Source organism: Halictus rubicundus, chromosome 14 (genome assembly GCF_050948215.1).
Source record: "Halictus rubicundus isolate RS-2024b chromosome 14, iyHalRubi1_principal, whole genome shotgun sequence".
Classification (NCBI taxonomy): domain Eukaryota; kingdom Metazoa; phylum Arthropoda; class Insecta; order Hymenoptera; family Halictidae; genus Halictus; species Halictus rubicundus.
In genome coordinates, this window is record NC_135162.1 from 2,292,930 (window position 1) to 2,311,124 (window position 18,195).

At 55.6% G+C, this 18,195-nt stretch overlaps 2 pseudogenes; both read right to left on the reverse strand.

The window, feature by feature from the left end:
- Nucleotides 1–4,594: 4,594 nt before the first annotated feature.
- LOC143361155 (U2 spliceosomal RNA) lies at nt 4,595–4,776 on the reverse strand (annotated as a pseudogene).
- An 8,609-nt stretch (nt 4,777–13,385) lies between these two features.
- On the reverse strand, nt 13,386–13,567 carry LOC143361152 (U2 spliceosomal RNA; annotated as a pseudogene).
- Between the last annotated feature and the right edge of the window lie 4,628 nt (nt 13,568–18,195).

Genomic DNA, 18,195 nt, shown 5'->3' on the forward strand with positions numbered 1-18,195 from the left:
TTCCGCCCCTTCGCGTGGTGACGGTGGTGGTGGGAGTGGCCCCCTCCAAGGCTCCGCTGACGTTGGGAGCTGGTGGGGCCGGTGGAGAACGCTGGTCCCTCGCTGATGGTCGGAGGGGTGCGGCCGGCGTCCTCCTGTCCCCCGCTGGTGAGCTGCGGGGTGTTGTCCTCGACGGCGACGGCGTCCTCCTCTGGGACGACCTCGGCGATGACGACGGGGATGTTGGCAGCGGGGACAGGCGCCCAGATGATCGGCGCCTGCCGGCAACAACCTGCCACGGCAGTGGGGAGGGATCCTCTTCCTCCTTCCTCCCCACCTCTTCTCCCCTCTCCTCTTCGTTCCCCCGGATGGCCGGAGGGGGAAAAGGAGCTGTCCTGGCGGGACCAGGCGACCCTGCCACTTCCTCGATGGGTGGGAGGGAGAGGACCGCTGGCGTGAGCCTCGTCCTCTTCTGTGCCCTCTCCACTCCCCCCGCGAGGGGCCTCGATGTCATGATGGGCCCCCCGCTGGCAGTGGTCGTGACGGTGGTCGTGGTCAGCGTGGCCGGAGTCACGCAGGAGACCGCGCAGCAGCCCTCCGCTCCCCCCTGCTTCCCACAGATGGTCGGTGGGGGTGAGCGGGCAGGGGGGGATCCCTCGTTGTGGTGATGAGGGATGGGCTGCTGCTCGCTACGGTCATGAACTCGGGCGGGAGTGACGAGGCCCGAGTCATCGACCGCAGCGTTCTTCCTTTTGGGCGGTCTCCTGGTGGTGTTGTCGTGACCACCGCTGCGCCCGCCGTGACGGCGGCGTATGATGGTGATGCCGCCGTCCTGATCACCGAGGTAAATACCCGTGGTGGTGATTGGGGTTGGTTTGGGTTAGATGTTGTTTGGGGGGCGGGGGCGGGGGCGGGTGCCCCCCCATCTAACCCAGACGACCTCGGTGATCTGCTCACGCCAGGCTTTGGAGCCGCCTTCCTCTTGATGGCGTTGAGGGCTGCAGTCCGCATCCTGATGTCTCCGAGCTCGATCGGCACGCTGGCTCCCCTCCTGTTTCTCGCCGCGCTCCTCGTGACCGGTCCCCTTGGGCTGGTGGGCGGGGACCTGGTCTTGGGGGAGACAGTCGACCCCCTCGTCCTCCTTGCCAGGCCACCAGTAGTGTTGGTGGCGTGCTTATCGGGGGTCGACTTGCGTGCCGATGAGCCCGGGCTGGATCGTTGGGCGGCTCCGGGCCCGGTCGTGGTGCGCTTGGCGGGCGCATTCCTGGTCCCTGGTGGTGTCGGTGCCAGGGCAGCCTCGTTGCTTCGCCGCGACAGGCTGCTCCTTGTTGCTGTTGTTGTTGCTGCTGCTGGTGGGGGCGTGGGCGTCTTCTTCGTGGCGGTCCCGGCTGCTGCTACCCCTGCCTGGGTCCTCCTCGACGCTCCAGGTGGTGGTGGCGTCTGGGATTTCCTCCCGGACGTTGCTGCTGCTGCTGCAGGGGTGGTCTTCGCCCTGGAGGCGGCCAGAAGGGGCGGCGGCGTCAGTGACTTCCGAAGGGGAGCCACTAGTGCCGCCGCAACCTTCGGCCTGGCCCCCAGGGACGCCGATGGTGGTGGTGGCGTGATGGATGGCCTGGGGGTAGGTCGTGGGACCGCCACGATCGTCCTCGTCCTCGCTGCCAGCGTTGTCCTTGTTGATGTCCCCGCTGTCGTCCCCGTCGCAGCTGCAGACGTGCCAAAAGGCAGTCTGCTCTGCAGCGTAGACGTGCGGTTCATCGCCGTTGTCGTCGTTGTCGTTGTAGTGACCACGCTGGTGGTCTGCGTGGTCGCGGGGCCCGATGATGGTGGTACTGCCCCGCCGGAGGTATTGGTTCGTTGGGCCGTCGCCGCCTGCCGCTGGCCACATGCTGTCGTCGTCGTCGCAGTCGTTGTCGTCGTTGCTGTGGCCGTTGTCGTAGTGACGACCCCTCCAGCTCCCGCCGCAGCGGAAGACCTTAAAATTGACTCGAGCCTCCCTCGGCCCGAGGAATTAGTGCCAGTCACCGAGGAGGAGGACCGGGCACCGGTAGTCCGGTTGCTGGCAGAACCGGTAGTTGTTCTGCCGGTCCCACTCCGACCTGGCCCACCCGTGCTCGCGTGTGCGGCGGCGTGGTGAGTCTTTACTGCCTTTAGGGCATATCTGCCCGTGCCAGGCTCACCACACTCGCCGCACCGGTGGACAATAGTGTGTCCGGGGTGGTATTTTTTGGCATGCTTTGCCAGGTCGGAGTGGGACTTATACGCCCCACCGAGCTTCATGCCCGCTTGCCGTAGCATTCCGGGCATCGGAATTCCTCCGGGAAGGGGAAGTCAATATATATTGTAATGGGGCTGCTTGCTTGCCCTGCCATTTTTGGATCGACCTGTACGGGGTTGACTACGAGCGGTAAAAGATAAATAGATAAATTATTAAGTTGATGAGGCGCAGATTACAATAAAATAAAACAATTGGTGTAAGTAAATAAATAAATAAATAAATAAATAAGTAAATAAATAGATAGGTATATCTGTCAGTCACTGGGTAAATGCGTGTATGAATAAATAAATAAATAAATAAAACCAGGTTAGAATCACTTAGTCTTAATCACGAGTGTCAAAATATAGTAAATAAAATCAACGAAGTGACTAGATCTGTCTAAATAAATAAATAAATAAACAGAATTAATCGTCGTCGATGTATCACAGTAGGTGTGTATGTAAATAGATAAAATGTGATTAAGTAGTGATGTTAGTAACGTAAAATAGTGTGAGGTAATATAAAGCAGAGTAAAATGTAATAAAATAGAATAAAACAGACAGAGCAGATGAGACGCAGTATTTAACGGTGTCGAAATTGGCATAGACAGTTGACTAGGTGATCAGAATTTAATCAGAGAAGAATAGAGCTGAGAGAGACTAGAATAAAAATAGAAAAATAGGAATAAGACTAGACATAAAATAAAGAGTAAAATGTAACAATAATCGTATGTATAAATATCACAGTAATAGGTTTAAAATGGTATAGTATATCACAGAGTAAAAAGAGTAAAAGTAACAAGATAAAAGATAAACTATGACTAGAATTAAGATAAAGTAAAATAGAATACAGTAAAATAAAATAAGAATGAGAATAAAATAGAATAAAATAAGTTGGTGTAAAATGCGATAAAATACGTGTAAAAGTTGAATGTGTCGGTTTTAAAATTAAATTAGGTATGTAAGCAGTCACTGTGATATACAGTACGGTGATTAAAATGTAGTTAAAACGAGTGAATAAGGTAAAATGTGTAAATAGGTGTCTAAATAAATAAATAAATAATTAATAGTTAAAATTAGTCAACTAAATATACCAATTAAGATATAATAAAGCAAGTGGCCGAAACGGGAAAGAGAAAATTAAAGAGATAGACCGAGAGAAGTATGAAACGGGTAAAGATAGAAAGAGAGCGGATGACAGATGGAGGTTAGAAAGGGAGAGAAGATAAAGCGATAGTAGGACTCTACCTTGGACAGAGTAGAGCCTGTCCAAGGGGGACACCTAGCGGGCGGTCGAGAAACTCTTTCGAGCTTCTCGTGCAAAGACCCACCGCTAGAGGGCTGCACCGATACTTGGCGGTACTCAGAAAATTTCCTTAGCACGGGGCCAAGGAATATCTGAGGCCTACACGGATCGGTGACTGATAGGATATTAAAGCCGAATTAATTTAATCGAACGAGTCCGATCAAACAATTCGGCTGGTCTTGGCTCAGGAACAATATTCCTGGCTTATTCCGAAACGGAGTACAATTTCGACGAAGCGGGAAACGCTCCGACGTGCCGGTATTTAACAAGAGATGTTGAATATTACTTTTAATAAACTACCGGCACAGGCTTGCGCCCCAATTTCGCAATAAATAAAATCTAGAAACTCGGGAACCGTATTAAACAACCAGCGAGCTGATTGTTTAAACAGCCGTCGAGTTAATTGATTAATTTAATTGCGAAATTTGTCGAAACGTTTCCACCTGTCACTTATGTGATCCGGATCGAAATTTCCAGAAATTTCGTTCCGAGCGACCGGGAAGGAGCCGTTAATTGTTTGTGTTTCGCTCTGTTCGACGGTTAGCACAGGTGCCAATCGTCGGCAGAACAAAGACACACAACAACGAACGGAAAGGGGAGGTCAACGGGGTTTACCGTGTATTTGAAAACGGGCACTTGGACAAGAGAGAGTCCAAGTGACACCGTTACAAGTACACGGGGGAATAGACAGAAATTAAAGAGATAGTGTGAGAGGGTTTCGACCACTTACCCCGCTCGGGTTCCCCGTACAGGTGGTCGGTTTTTCGGAGGTCCGGCTTCGGTGGAGGCGCTTGGTTTTCGGTGGTCCTCCTCGTCGGCGGCTGGTCGCGCCCCGATCGCTCCTCGGCTCTGGAGTAATCCTTTTTAAAGGAGTGGTGCACTTGGCACTTGTTGCACACACAACGCGTGATTTAGGGGAAGTTGCGGCACAAACCCGAAAGACTTCGCGAATCGAGAATTTTCTAACTTTTTGTTCGATTCGGGGAGTCGAGAATATCTCCTCGATTCCTGGAAGCTGACGGGCTGTGGAAAGCAAGATTTTCTGCTTGTTAAAAGCCTAATTGGGCCAATCCACACGGCACTGCAATGCGTGGCCGACCCGTGACCGAGGGGGAGCAAGCCCCGACCGCTCCGTCAACTTCCAAAAATCGAGTTAATATTCTGACTCCCCGATGGGGAGTGTATCAGATATTAAGCTGATAAGAACAGATAAAAGGCGTTTATTTTCAAACAATGGTCCCCCGGGCTACATATGCTCCCGGGGGCGGTACAATGTACTCGCCTTTTGGCGAGGGCTTATATGGGGGTGCACGTTGGGCACCCCGCTACAAATAAAATTAAGGGTTTGGTGGTGGGGTGTGCGGTGTGGGGGCATCGGGCCCCCTGCGCGGCTAATATATATATAAGTAAATAAATATAATAAATAAAACGCATCACACGCACACACATACACACACACGTCAGTAAATAAATAAAAATCGTTCCGGCCCCGCAGGGGGGCCTGGTCAGATAGCTTAAGATTAACATTAAAATTAAAATTAAAATTGTCAACATTGTAGTGGTCCGCTGCACACCAGGAAAGTTAAAATACTTATATACTAAGGTAGATGACTAGATGACTAAAAGGAAAATAAGCAAAACTAAAAAGTATAAAAAGAGAAAAGGACAGGAGAAGAAACCAATAAACTAGATGAAATAACTTAAAAGAGAATGACTAGAAAATAATATAAGTAGCAAGATAAAAGAGAAGATAGAATAGAGATGTGCAGCCGGCTACCTGCCCTCGCTAAAATATACGTAGATTTAAATATATATAATAAAAATAACAATAACAATAGAAATAAAAATGTAATTATAATAATAACTAATGGGCGCGGTGCCTCGCGTGGCACCGCCGCCTCATTATATGTCATGCAAAGGGCCGGAGGGGCCCTGAGTCATTGTTTGGGCCTCATGCCCGTCTTCAGCCTCGTGACGGCTGCCTATCCGGGGCGCGACTTCCCTGCTGGCGGAGGGAGGCTGGTCGTGAGGAGGGGCCACTGTCACCTCTGGTGGGGGTAGGGGCGGTGCTGCGGTGGGGACACCGGGAGGAGGAGCCGCGTACTGGCGGACCCCCGACACATGCTCCACGTAGATGTCCCGGCCCCAGCGAATGGTCTCAGACACAATGAGACGGCGCATCAGGCCCGCGTACTTCTTGCTCACACGCAGGAGCCTGAGCACCGCCTCATTGGCCTGATCCCAGGAGCCGAGAGCCCCAACAACGATCGCGTCGGTCACGACTCGGTAGCCCTGTCCTTCGAGAACGGCGCCGATAGGGAGGTATTTCGCCCTCTTCCTCTCCCTAGCGGCTTCGAAGGCTTCGATGCCGTTCTCGAAGGCCACGGTCACGTCGACGATCACGACGCTTTTCGAAGGCTCGTGTCTGACAACCATGTCAGGGCGCAGAGCCTCCAACTCGCCGGTGAGACCCTCGACCCTTTTATTAACCCTTAATGTCCCCGGCAGTCGGCAGGCTCGAGATATTCTCGAGACGATGGCATCGTGGCGCAGTTGCCAGGCGGCCGAGTGAGGCCGGCAGTGACAGATTACATGGGGTAGGGTCTCCAGGGCCTCCCCGCATCGCCGGCAACGCTTATCACCCTCGCCCCACCGCCTTGCCCCATTAAGAGGCAAGACGTTGAGGCGAGCTCGGTGGATGAAGCGCCAATCAGCGAAGCGGGTGAAACTGCCGCCGCGGAGAAAGTGATTTGATGCGCTATCCCGCGACGACACCCCGAAGACCTTCCCCTGATCGGGCTTTTTGCCCAGACGTTCGGCATAGAACTCTGTCACTGCCGCTCTCAAACGGTGCAACACCTGGTCCCGCACCTTCGGTGTTACAACCACCGTGCGCCCGCGTGAGCCCCGGAGTCTAATACCCAGTTCGCGCCGGGCAGCGCACCACTCCCAACGCAATTGGAGCATTTCTCCCGATCGCCGTGCCGCGTTTCGTGCTCTCGACCACAGAGTCGAGAAGTCCCCTCCGTCCCTGGCGAATTCCCCCTCCAGCGAGCCGGAGAGGTACGTCGCCAGGTCCTGATCGGTGGGTGTCCTACCGATCTTCCTGGCTACCGCCTCGCTCAGAGATTCTCTGGCCAGCCCACTGATCATCGGGTCCGATGCCGTCAGTAGACGGAATGCATGTCCGATGACCAGTGCGTCGGCCAGGTCCGCAAGCGGAAGCAGTCCACACCCCCCCTTTTTGGGAGGGAGGTAGACCACCTCCGCGCTGGCTCTCTGAGGGAGGTTGAGCCAGGACTTGGCAAGCTTGCGAACAAGCTTGTCCACTTCTTTAAGGGGACCCTTCTCTACATGGGCTCCCCGTAGCATGAAGTCGAGGCGGGGCAATATAAATGAACTCACCGCCTCACACTTTTGCCACGGGGCGAGGAGAGATCGATCCACGGCCCGGATATCCCGGACAAGCTCCTCGATCGTCGCGAGCGGGGTCTGCCTGACCTGAAATCCTGTGGGGACTCCAAGGTGCTCGTATGGCGCACCTGCTGCCAGGGCTTTAACCCCTTGACCCTGCAAGCTGAAGCAAGTAGGGTGTACCCGGCGAGTGCCTCTGCTGTCCTGATGCAGTGTTGCACACTTCGCCGGGTTGAACCGAAGTCCAACCCCATTTGCCGCAGCTTCCACTGTTCGTAACAGTGTTTCCATTCCCTCCGGAGAATCGGCAGTCAACGCCAGATCGTCGGCGTAGGCTAGCACGGAATACCGTTGGCCGTGTAGCGTGTAACCCGCCGAGGTCGCGGTTACCGCCCTCAGGACCGGTTCCAGGGCGAGGTTAAACGCCACAGGGCTCAACGGGCAGCCCTGCTTGACCCCGGAGAGAATGGGGACAGGGTCAGTAAAGCCCTGTGAGGTTCGCACCCGGGTGGTGCATCCATCATATAACCCTTCCACAATATTGCGGAAGGGGAGGGGAACGCCGGCCTCAGCAAAGGCACGGTAGATGGTGGAATGGGGGATCGAGCCGAACGCGTTCGACAAGTCCAGCCATGCCACCACCACCTGACGCCTGCCCCTGCGAGCGTCGTTCAGGATTTCCTGCAGCGCGAAGTTGTGCTCGTAGCAACCCTCGCACGGCAGGAAACCCTTCTGCTGGGGGCTAAGCCTCCCATTGTGGAGGGCCCACGACACTAAACGGTCGGCCAGCACCGCCGCGAAAAGTTTAGGGGTAGTGTCGGACATGGCAAGTGGTCGCCAGTTCGACAGGTCCCCCCGATCGCCCTTTTTGTGAATTAACACAGTGTTGTAGACCTTCCAGGAAGAAGGGACCGACTCCAACCTACGGCAAAGGTTGAAAAAGGCAGTCAAGACGACGCAGCTCGGGTCGGCCTTCCGAAGGTCACGGTAAGTCAGACCGTCGGGTCCTGGCGCGGAGTTTGACATCCGCCGGATCCGTCGGTCTACCTCACTCACTTCAAAAGGCCGGACCAAAGCCTCGCCGCTTGCTGCTGTCGGAGCCTCTGAGGGAAAGCCAAGGGGCCCAGAGGCTTGTGGCGCACTCGCAGGTGAGTACATATCCAGGAAGTGCTGCATGACGCGGTCCCTGGCAACTTCACATTGCTCAGGAGCGCCCATGAGCACCTCCTGGACCGCACGCCTGCGGTTCTGCCGGAACAGCCTCTGGAGACGCGTAGCCTCCTTGACTTGGTCCGTTCTCCTGTCGGTCTCCAAACCGGTACGACCGGGAGGGCGTGTCCCTGACGAGTTCGCGACACGCCCCCTCGTCCTCGCGGGGTCTGCTGGTCTTACGCCCCGGTCTCCTCCGTTCCCCGCAGGTCGGGTCCGGAATCCCTGGAAGAAGGCAGCGATTTGCGCTGCAGCTTCCTCCAGGTCTTGAGGATTGTCAGCAGCCCCAGCCAAACTGACCAGTAGCTCCCTCTCTCTCTCCAGCGCGGCTTGCTCCCTCCGTCGGGATGCGCGCTGGCGAGGATTGGGCTGGCCAGCAGGCACAGGCTGCTGCCGTCCCTGCGGTGTCTGGAGGGCCGCGGGTCCTCCAGCAACGCCCCCAGGAGCATTAGTCTGCCCCGTGGGGACCGTTATCCCCCTCGTGCTACCACCCGGGAGCGAGCTATCAGGGTTATTGTTCCCACCCACTGAACGAAAACGCGACGCGAACCCTCCCAAGCGGACATTCAGATCGCGGAATTCGCGGTGCCGGTCCATCCGCGCGGCGTTGGCAGGGGCCCGCTCAGCACTTACCCTCTGTTGGGTGATGCGGCTACCTCCTGCCAATGGCCACCGGCGAGCGGCTCCGCCCCTTCGCGTGGTGACGGTGGTGGTGGGAGTGGCCTCCTCCAAGGCTCCGCTGACGTTGGGAGCTGGTGGGGCCGGTGGAGAACGCTGGTCCCTCGCTGTTGGTCGCAGGGGTGCGGCCGGCGTCCTCCTGTCCCCCGCTGGTGAGCTGCGGGGTGTTGTCCTCGACGGCGACGGCGTCCTCCTCTGGGACGACCTCGGCGATGACGACGGGGATGTTGGCAGCGGGGACAGGCGCCCAGATGATCGGCGCCTGCCGGCAACAACCTGCCACGGCAGTGGGGAGGGATCCTCTTCCTCCTTCGTCCCCACCTCTTCTCCCCTCTCCTCTTCGCTCCCCCGGATGGCCGGAGGGGGAGAAGGAGCTGTCCTGGCAGGACCAGGTGACCCTGCCACTTCCTCGATGGGGGGGAGGGAGAGGACTGCCGGCGTAAGCCTCGTCCTCTTCTGTATCCTCTCCCCTCCCCCCGCGAGGGGCCTCGAAGTCATGATGGGCCCCCCGCTGGCAGTGGTCGTGACGGTGGTCGTGGTCAGCGTGGCCGGAGCCACGCAGGAGACCGCACAGCAGCCCTCCGCTCCCCCCTGCTTCCTACAGATGATCGGTGGGGGTGAGTGGGCAGGGGGGGAATCCCTCGTTGTGGCGATGAGGGATAGGCTGCTGCTCGCTACGGTCATGAACTCGGGCGGGAGTGACGAGGCCCGAGTCATCGACCGCAGCGTTCTTCTTTCTGGGCGGTCTCCTGGCGGTGTTGTCGTGACCACCGCTGCGCCCGCCGTGACGGCGGCATAAGATGGTGAGGCCGCCGTCCTAATCACCGAGGTAAACACCCGTGTGGTGGATTGGGGTTGGTTTGGGTTAGATGTCGTTGTGGGGGGGGGGGGCGGGGGCGGGTGCCCCCCCATCTAACCCAACCGCCCTCGGTGACGTATTAGCACCGGGTTTCGGAGCCGCCTTCCTCCTGGTGGTGGTGAGGGTCATCGTCCGCTTCTTGATGTCCCCGAGCTCTATCGGCACGCTGGCTCCCCTCCTGCTCCTTGTAATCGGCCCCCTCGGGCTGGTAGGGGGGGACCTCGTCTTAGGGGAGACCGTCGACCCCCTCGTCCTTCTTGCTATGCCACCACTGGTATTAGTGGTGGTCTTATCAGGGGTCAACTTGCGTGCCGATGAGCCCGGGCTGGCTCGTTGGACGGCTCCGGTCCCGGTCCCGGTGCGCTTGGCGGGCGCATTCCTGGTCCCTGGTGGTGTCGGTGCCAGGGCAACCTCGTTGCTTCGCCGCGACAGGCTGCTCCTTGTTGCTGTTGTTGTTGTTGTTGCTGCTGCTGCTGCAGGGGTGGTCTTCGCCCTGGAGGCGGCCAGAAGGGGCGGCGGCGTCAGTGACTTGCGAAGGGGAGCCACTAGTGCCGCCGCAACCTTCGGCCTGGCCCCCAGGGACGCCAATGGTGGTGGTGGCGTGGTTGATGGTCTGGGGGTAGGTTGTGGGACCGCCCCGATCGTCCTCGTCCTTGCTGCCAGCGTCATCCTCGTAGACTTCCCCGCTGTCGTCCCCGTCGCAGCTGCAGACGTGCCGAAGGGCAGTTTGCGCTGCAACGTCAGCGTGCGGGTCGTCGCCGAAGCCGTCGTCGTCGTAGTGGTGACCACACTGGTGGTCGGTGTGGTCGGGGGGCCTGAAGATGGTGGTACGGCCCCGCCGGAGGTGTTGATCTCCTGGGCCGTCGCCGCCTGCCGCTGGCCACTCGCAGTCGTCGTCGTTGCTGTTGTCGTCGTTGTAGCTGTCGTCGTCGTTGTTGTCGTCGTCGTCGTCGTTGTCGTGGCCGTTGTCGTAGTGACCCCTCCAGCTCCCGCGTCAGCGGTAAACCTTAAAATTGACTCGGGCCTCCCTCGGCCCGAGGAATTAGTGCCAGTCGTCGAGGAGGAGGACCGGGCACCGGTTGTCCGGTTGCTGGCAGAACCGGTAATTGTTCCGCCGGTCCCACTCCGACCTGGCCCACCCGTACTCGCGTGTGCGGCGGCGTGGTGAGTCTTCACGGCTTTTAGGGCATATCTGCCCGTGCCAGGCTCACCACACTCGCCGCACCGGTGAACGATACTATGTCCGGGGTGGTATTTCTTGCCGTGCTTTGCCAGGTCGGAATGGGACTTATACGCCCCACCGAGCTTCATGCCCGGTTTGCCGTAGCATTCCGGGCATCGGAATTCCTCCGGGAACGGAAAATCTATATATATTGTGATAGGGCTACTGCTTTGCCCTGCCATTTTTGGATCGACCTGTGCGGGGTTGACTACGAGCGGTAGGGGGTATATAAATAAATAAATAAATAAGTTAGTAAAAGAATGAATTGATAAGTGAGTAAATAGTTAAATAAGTAGATAAATAAGTGGGTAAGTAAATTGATAAATAGATAGCTCTGTCAGTCAGTGAGAAAGCGTGTATATAGATAGATAATTAAATAGCACCAGGTTAAAATCACTTAAACTTAGTCACGTGTGTTAAAATATGTTAAAATATATTAAAATATAATAAATAAAATCGACGGAGTGACTAGACGTATTTAAATAAACAAATAAATGGATAAATAAATAAATAAATAGCACTAGTCGGCGTCAATGTATCGCAATAGGCGTTTAAATAAATAAAATGTGATTAAGTCGTGATATCAGTAAAATAAAATAAGATAGTGCAGAGTCGGATGAGACAGAATAGGAATAAAATGTAACAAGATAAAATTAAATTAAATTAAAATTGACAGAGCAGATTGGATGCAGTGTATGTCGGTGTCAGAACTGGCATATAAAGTTGACTAGATGATCGGAGTTAATCGGAAAAGAATAGAGCTCAGAAAGAATGGAATAAGAAATAAAAATAAAAATAAAAATGAGACTAGAGATACAGTAAGGAGGATAAAAATAAGAAATAGCAGTAAGCGTATGTATAGATATCACAGTAATAGGTTTAAAATGGTATAGTATATCACAGAGTAAAAGGAGTAAAAGTAACAAGATAAAAGATAAGCTATGACTAGAATTAAGATGAAGTAAAATAGAATACAGTAAAATAAAATAAGAATGAGAATAAAATAGAATAAAATAAGTTAGTGTAAAATAGGATAAAATACGTGTAAAAGTTGAATATGTCGGTTTTTAAAATTAAATTAGGTATGTAAGCAGGCACTGTGATATACAGTACGGTGATTAAAATGCAGTTAAAACGAGTGAATAGAGTAAAATGTGTATATAAATGTCTAGATAAATAAATAATTAAAATTAGTCAACTAAATATACCAATTAAGATATAGTAAAGCAAGTGGCCGAAACGGGAAAGAGAAAAAATTAAAGAGATAGACCGAGAGAAGTATGAAACGGGTAAAGATAGAAAGAGAGCGGATGACAGATGGAGGTTAGAAAGGGAGAGAAGATAACAGCGATAGTAGGACTCTACCTTGGACAGAGTAGAAGCCTGTCCAAGGGGGACACCTAGCGGGCGGTCGAGAAACTCTTTCGAGCTTCTCGTGCAAAGACCCACCGCTAGAGGGCTGCACCGATACTTGGCGGTACTCAGAAAATTTCCTTAGCACGGGGCTAAGGAATATCTGAGGCCTACACGGATCGGTGACTGATAGGAAATCAGAGCCGAATTAATTTAATCGAACGAGTCCGATTAAACAATTCGGCTGGTCTTGGCTCAGGAGCAATATTCCTGGCTTATTCCGAAACGGAGCACAATTTCGACGAAGTAGGAAACGCTCCGACGTGCCGATATTCAACGAGATGTTAAATATTAGTTTATTAAACTGTCGGCACAGGCTTGCGCCCCAATTTCGCAATAAATAAAATCTGTTAACTCGGGAACCGTATTAAACAACCAGCGAGCTGATTGTTTAAACAGCCGTCGAGTTAATTGATTAATTTAATTGCGAAATTTGTCGAATCGTTTCCACCTGTCACTTATGTGATCCGGATCGAAATTTCCAGAAATTTCGTTCCGAGCGACCGGGAAGGAGCCGTTAATTGTTTGTGTTTCGCTCTGATCGACGGTTAGCACAGGTGCCAATCGTCGGCAGAACAAAGACACACAACAACGAACGGAAAGGGGAGGTCAACGGGGTTTACCGTGTATTTGAAAACGGGCACTTGGACAAGAGAGTCCAAATGACACCGTTACAAGTTACACGGGGGAATAGACAGAAGTTACAGAGATAGAGAGAGAGGGTTTCGACCACTTACCCCGCTCGGGTTCCCCGTACAGGTGGTCGTAGTTCCCGGAGGTCCGGCCTCGGTGGAGGCGCTTGATCGTCGGTGGTCCTCCTCGTCGGCGGCTGGTCGCGCCCCGATCGCTCCTCGGCTCTTGCGTAATCCTTTTTAATGGTGCACACTCGGCACTTGCACACGCGCGCGATTTAGGGGAGTCGCGGCACAACCCGAAAAACTTGGCGAAACAGAATTTTTCTGAGTTTTGCTGTTTCGGGGAGTCGAGAATACTTCCTCGATTCCTGGAAATTTGACGGGCTGTGGAATAAGCGGATATTATGCTTTATATAAGCTAATTGGGCCAATCCACACGGCACTGCAATGCGTGGCCGACCCGTGACCGAGGGGGAGCAAGCCCCGACCGCTCCGTCAACTTCCAAAAATCGAGTTAATATTCTGACTCCCCGATGGGGAGTGTATCAGATATTAAGCTGATAAGAACAGATAAAAGGCGTTTATTTTCAAACAATGGTCCCCCGGGCTACATATGCTCCCGGGGGCGGTACAATGTACTCGCCTTTTGGCGAGGGCTTATATGGGGGTGCACGTTGGGCACCCCGCTACAAATAAAATTAAGGGTTTGGTGGTGGGGTGTGCGGTGTGGGGGCATCGGGCCCCCTGCGCGGCTAATATATATATAAGTAAATAAATATAATAAATAAAACGCATCACACGCACACACATACACACACACGTCAGTAAATAAATAAAAATCGTTCCGGCCCCGCAGGGGGGCCTGGTCAGATAGCTTAAGATTAACATTAAAATTAAAATTAAAATTGTCAACATTGTAGTGGTCCGCTGCACACCAGGAAAGTTAAAATACTTATATACTAAGGTAGATGACTAGATGACTAAAAGGAAAATAAGCAAAACTAAAAAGTATAAGAAGAGAAAAGGACAGGAGAAGAAACCAATAAACTAGATGAAATAACTTAAAAGAGAATGACTAGAAAATAATATAAGTAGCAAGATAAAAGAGAAGATAGAATAGAGATGTGCAGCCGGCCACCTGCCCTCGCTAAAATATACGTAGATTTAAATATATATAATAAAAATAACAATAACAATAGAAATAAAAATGTAATTATAATAATAACTAATGGGCGCGGTGCCTCGCGTGGCACCGCCGCCTCATTATATGTCATGCAAAGGGCCGGAGGGGCCCTGAGTCATTGTTTGGGCCTCATGCCCGTCTTCAGCCTCGTGACGGCTGCCTATCCGGGGCGCGACTTCCCTGCTGGCGGAGGGAGGCTGGTCGTGAGGAGGGGCCACCGTCACCTCTGGTGGGGGTCGGAGCGGTGCTGCGGTGGGGACACCGGGAGGAGGAGCCGCGTACTGGCGGACCCCCGACACATGCTCCACGTAGATGTCCCGGCCCCAGCGAATGGTCTCAGACACAATGAGACGGCGCATCAGACTCGCGTACTTCTTACTCACACGCAGGAGCCTGAGCACCGCCTCATTGGCCTGATCCCAGGAGCCGAGAGCCCCCACAACGATCGCGTCGGTCACGACTCGGTAGCCCTGTCCTTCGAGAACGGCGCCGATAGGGAGGTATTTCGCCCTCTTCCTCTCCCTAGCGGCTTCGAATGCTTCGATGCCGTTCTCGAAGGCCACGGTCACGTCGACGATCACGACGCTTTTCGAAGGCTCGTGCCTGACAACGATGTCAGGGCGCAGAGCCTCCAACTCGCCGGTGAGACCCTCGACCCTTTTATTCACCCTTAATGTCCCCGGCAGTCGGCAGGCTCGAGATATTCTCGAGACGATGGCGTCGTGGCGCAGTTGCCAGGCGGCCGAGTGAGGCCGGCAGTGACAGATTACATGGGGTAAGGTCTCCAGGGCCTCCCCGCATCGCCGGCAACGCTTATCACCCTCGCCCCATCGCCTTGCCCCATTAAGAGGCAAGACGTTGAGGCGAGCTCGGTGGATGAAGCGCCAATCAGCGAAGCGGGTGAAACTGCCGCCGCGGAGAAAGTGATTTGATACACTACCCCGCGACGACACCCCGAAGACCTTCCCCTGATCGGGCTTTTTGCCCAGGCGATCGGCATAGAACTCTGTCACTGCCGCTCTCAAACGATGCAACACCTGATCCCGCACCTTCGGTGTTACAACCACCGTGCGCCCGCGTGAGCCCCGGAGTCTAAGACCCAGTTCGCGCCGGGCAGCGCACCACTCCCAACGCAATTGGAGCATTTCTCCTGATCGCCGTGCCGCGTTTCGTGCTCTCGACCACAGAGTCGAGAAGTCCCCCCCGTCCCTGGCAAATTCCCCCTCCAGCGAGCCGGAGAGGTACGTTGCCAGGTCCTGATCGGTGGGTGACCTACCGATCTTCCTGGCTACCGCCTCGCTCAGAGATTCTCTGGCCAGCCCACTGATCATCGGGTCCGATGCCGTCAGTAGACGGAATGCGTGTCCGATGACCAGTGCGTCGGCCAGGTCCGCAAGCGGAAGCAGTCCACACCCCCCCTTTTTAGGGGGGAGGTAGACTACCTCCGCGCTGGCTCTCTGAGGTAGTTTGAGCCAGGATTTCGCAAGCTTGCGAACAAGCTTGTCGACTTCCTTGAGGGGGCCCTTCTCAACATGGGCTCCCCGCAGCATGAAGTCGAGGCGGGGCAATATAAACGAGCTCACCGCCTCACATTTTTGCCACGGGGCGAGGAGAGAGCGATCCACGGCCCGGAGATCCCGGACAAGCTCCTCGATCGTCGCGAGCGGGGTCTGCCTGACCTGAAATCCTGTGGGGACTCCAAGGTGCTCGTATGGCGCACCTGCTGCCAGGGCTTTAACCCCTTGACCCTGCAAGCTGAAGCAAGTAGGGTGTACCCGGCGAGTGCCTCTGCTGTCCTGATGCAGTGTTGCACACTTCGCCGGGTTGAACCGAAGTCCAATCCCACTTGCCGCAGCTTCCACTGTTCGCAACAGTGTTTCCATTCCCTCCGGGGAGTCAGCGGTTAACGCCAGGTCGTCGGCGTAGGCTAGCACGGAATACCGTTGGCCGTGCAGCGTGTAACCCGCCGAGGTCGCGGTTACCGCCCTCAGGACCGGTTCCAGGGCGAGGTTAAACGCCACAGGGCTCAACGGGCAGCCCTGCTTGACCCCGGAGAGAATGGGGACAGGGTCAGTGAAGCCCTGTGAGGTTCGCACCCGGGTGGTGCATCCATCATATAACCCTTCCACAATATTGCGGAAGGGGAGGGGAACGCCGGCCTCAGCAAAGGCACGGTAGATGGTGGAATGGGGGATCGAGCCGAACGCGTTCGACAAGTCCAGCCATGCCACCACCACCTGACGCCTGCCCCTGCGAGCGTCGTTCAGGATTTCCTGCAGCGTGAAGTTGTGCTCGTAGCAACCCTCACACGGCAGGAAACCCTTCTGCTGGGGGCTAAGCCTCCCATTATGGAGGGCCCACGACACTAGACGGTCGGCCAGCACCGCCGCGAAAAGTTTAGGGGTAGTGTCGGACATGGCAAGTGGTCGCCAGTTCGACAGGTCCCCCCGATCGCCCTTTTTGTGAATTAACACAGTGTTGGAGACCTTCCAGGAAGAAGGGGCCGACTCCAACCTACGGCAAAGGTTGAAAAAGGCAGTCAAGACGACGCAGCTCGGGTCGGCCTTCCGAAGGTCACGGTAAGTCAGACCGTCGGGTCCTGGCGCGGAGTTTGACATCCGCCGGATCCGTCGGTCTACCTCACTCACTTCAAAAGGCCGGACCAAAGCCTCGCCGCTTGCTGCTGTCGGAGCCTCTGAGGGAAAGCCAAGGGGCCCAGAGGCTTGTGGCGCACTCGCAGGTGAGTACATATCCAGGAAGTGCTGCATGACGCGCTCCCTGGCAACTTCACATTGCTCAGGGGCGCCCATGAGCACCTCCTGGACCGCACGCCTGCGGTTCTGCCGGAACAGCCTCTGGAGACGCGTAGCCTCCTTGACTTGGTCCGTTCTCCTGTCGGTCTCCAAGCCGGTACGACCGGGAGGGCGTGTCCCTGACGAGTTCGCGACACGCCCCCTCGTCCTCGCGGGGTCTGCTGGTCTTACGCCCCCGTCTCCTCCGTTCCCCGCAGGTCGGGTCCGGAATCCCTGGAAGAAGGCAGCGATTTGCGCTGCAGCTTCCTCCAGGTCTTGAGGATTGTCAGCAGCCCCGGCCAAACTGACCAGTAGCTCCCTCTCTCTCTCCAGCGCGGCTTGCTCCCTCCGTCGGGATGCGCGCTGGCGAGGATTGGGCTGGCCAGCAGGCACAGGCTGCTGCCGTCCCTGCGGTGTCTGGAGGGCCGCGGGTCCTCCAGCAACGCCCCCAGGAGCATTAGTCTGCCCCGTGGGGACCGTTATCCCCCTCGTGCTACCACCCGGGAGCGAGCTCCCAGGGTTATTGTTCCCACCCACACTACGAAAACGCGACGCGTACCCTCCCAAGCGGACATTGATATCGCGGAATTCGCGGTGTCGGTCCATCCGCGCGGCGTTGGCAGGGGCCCGCTCAGTACTTACCCTCTGCTGGGTGATGCGGCTACCTCCTGCCAATGGCCACCGGCGAGCGGCTCCGCCCCTTCGCGTGGTGACGGTGGTGGTGGGAGTGGCCCCCTCCAAGGCTCCGCTGACGTTGGGAGCTGGTGGGGCCGGTGGAGAACGCTGGTCCCTCGCTGTTGGTCGCAGGGGTGCGGCCGGCGTCCTCCTGTCCCCCGCTGGTGAGCTGCGGGGTGTGGTCGTCCTCGGCGACGACGGCGTCATCCTCCTGGACGACTCCAGCGATGACGACGGGGATGGCGACAGCGGGGGCAGGCGTCCAGGTGTTCGACGCCTGCCGGCAGCAACCTGCCACGGCAGTGGGGAGGGTTCTTCTTCTTCCTCCTCCCTCCCCACCTCTTCTCCCCTCTCCTCTTCATTCCCCCGGATGGCCGGAGGGGGAGAAGGGACTGTCCTGGCGGGACCAGGCGACCCTGCCACTTCCTCGATGGGAGGGAGGGAGAGGACCGCTGGCGTGAGCCTCATCCTCTTCTGTGTCCTCTCCACTCCCCCCGCGAGGGGCCTCGAGGTCATGATAGGCCCCCCGCTGGCAGTGGTCGTGACGGTGGTCGTGGTCAGCGTGGTTAGTGCCACG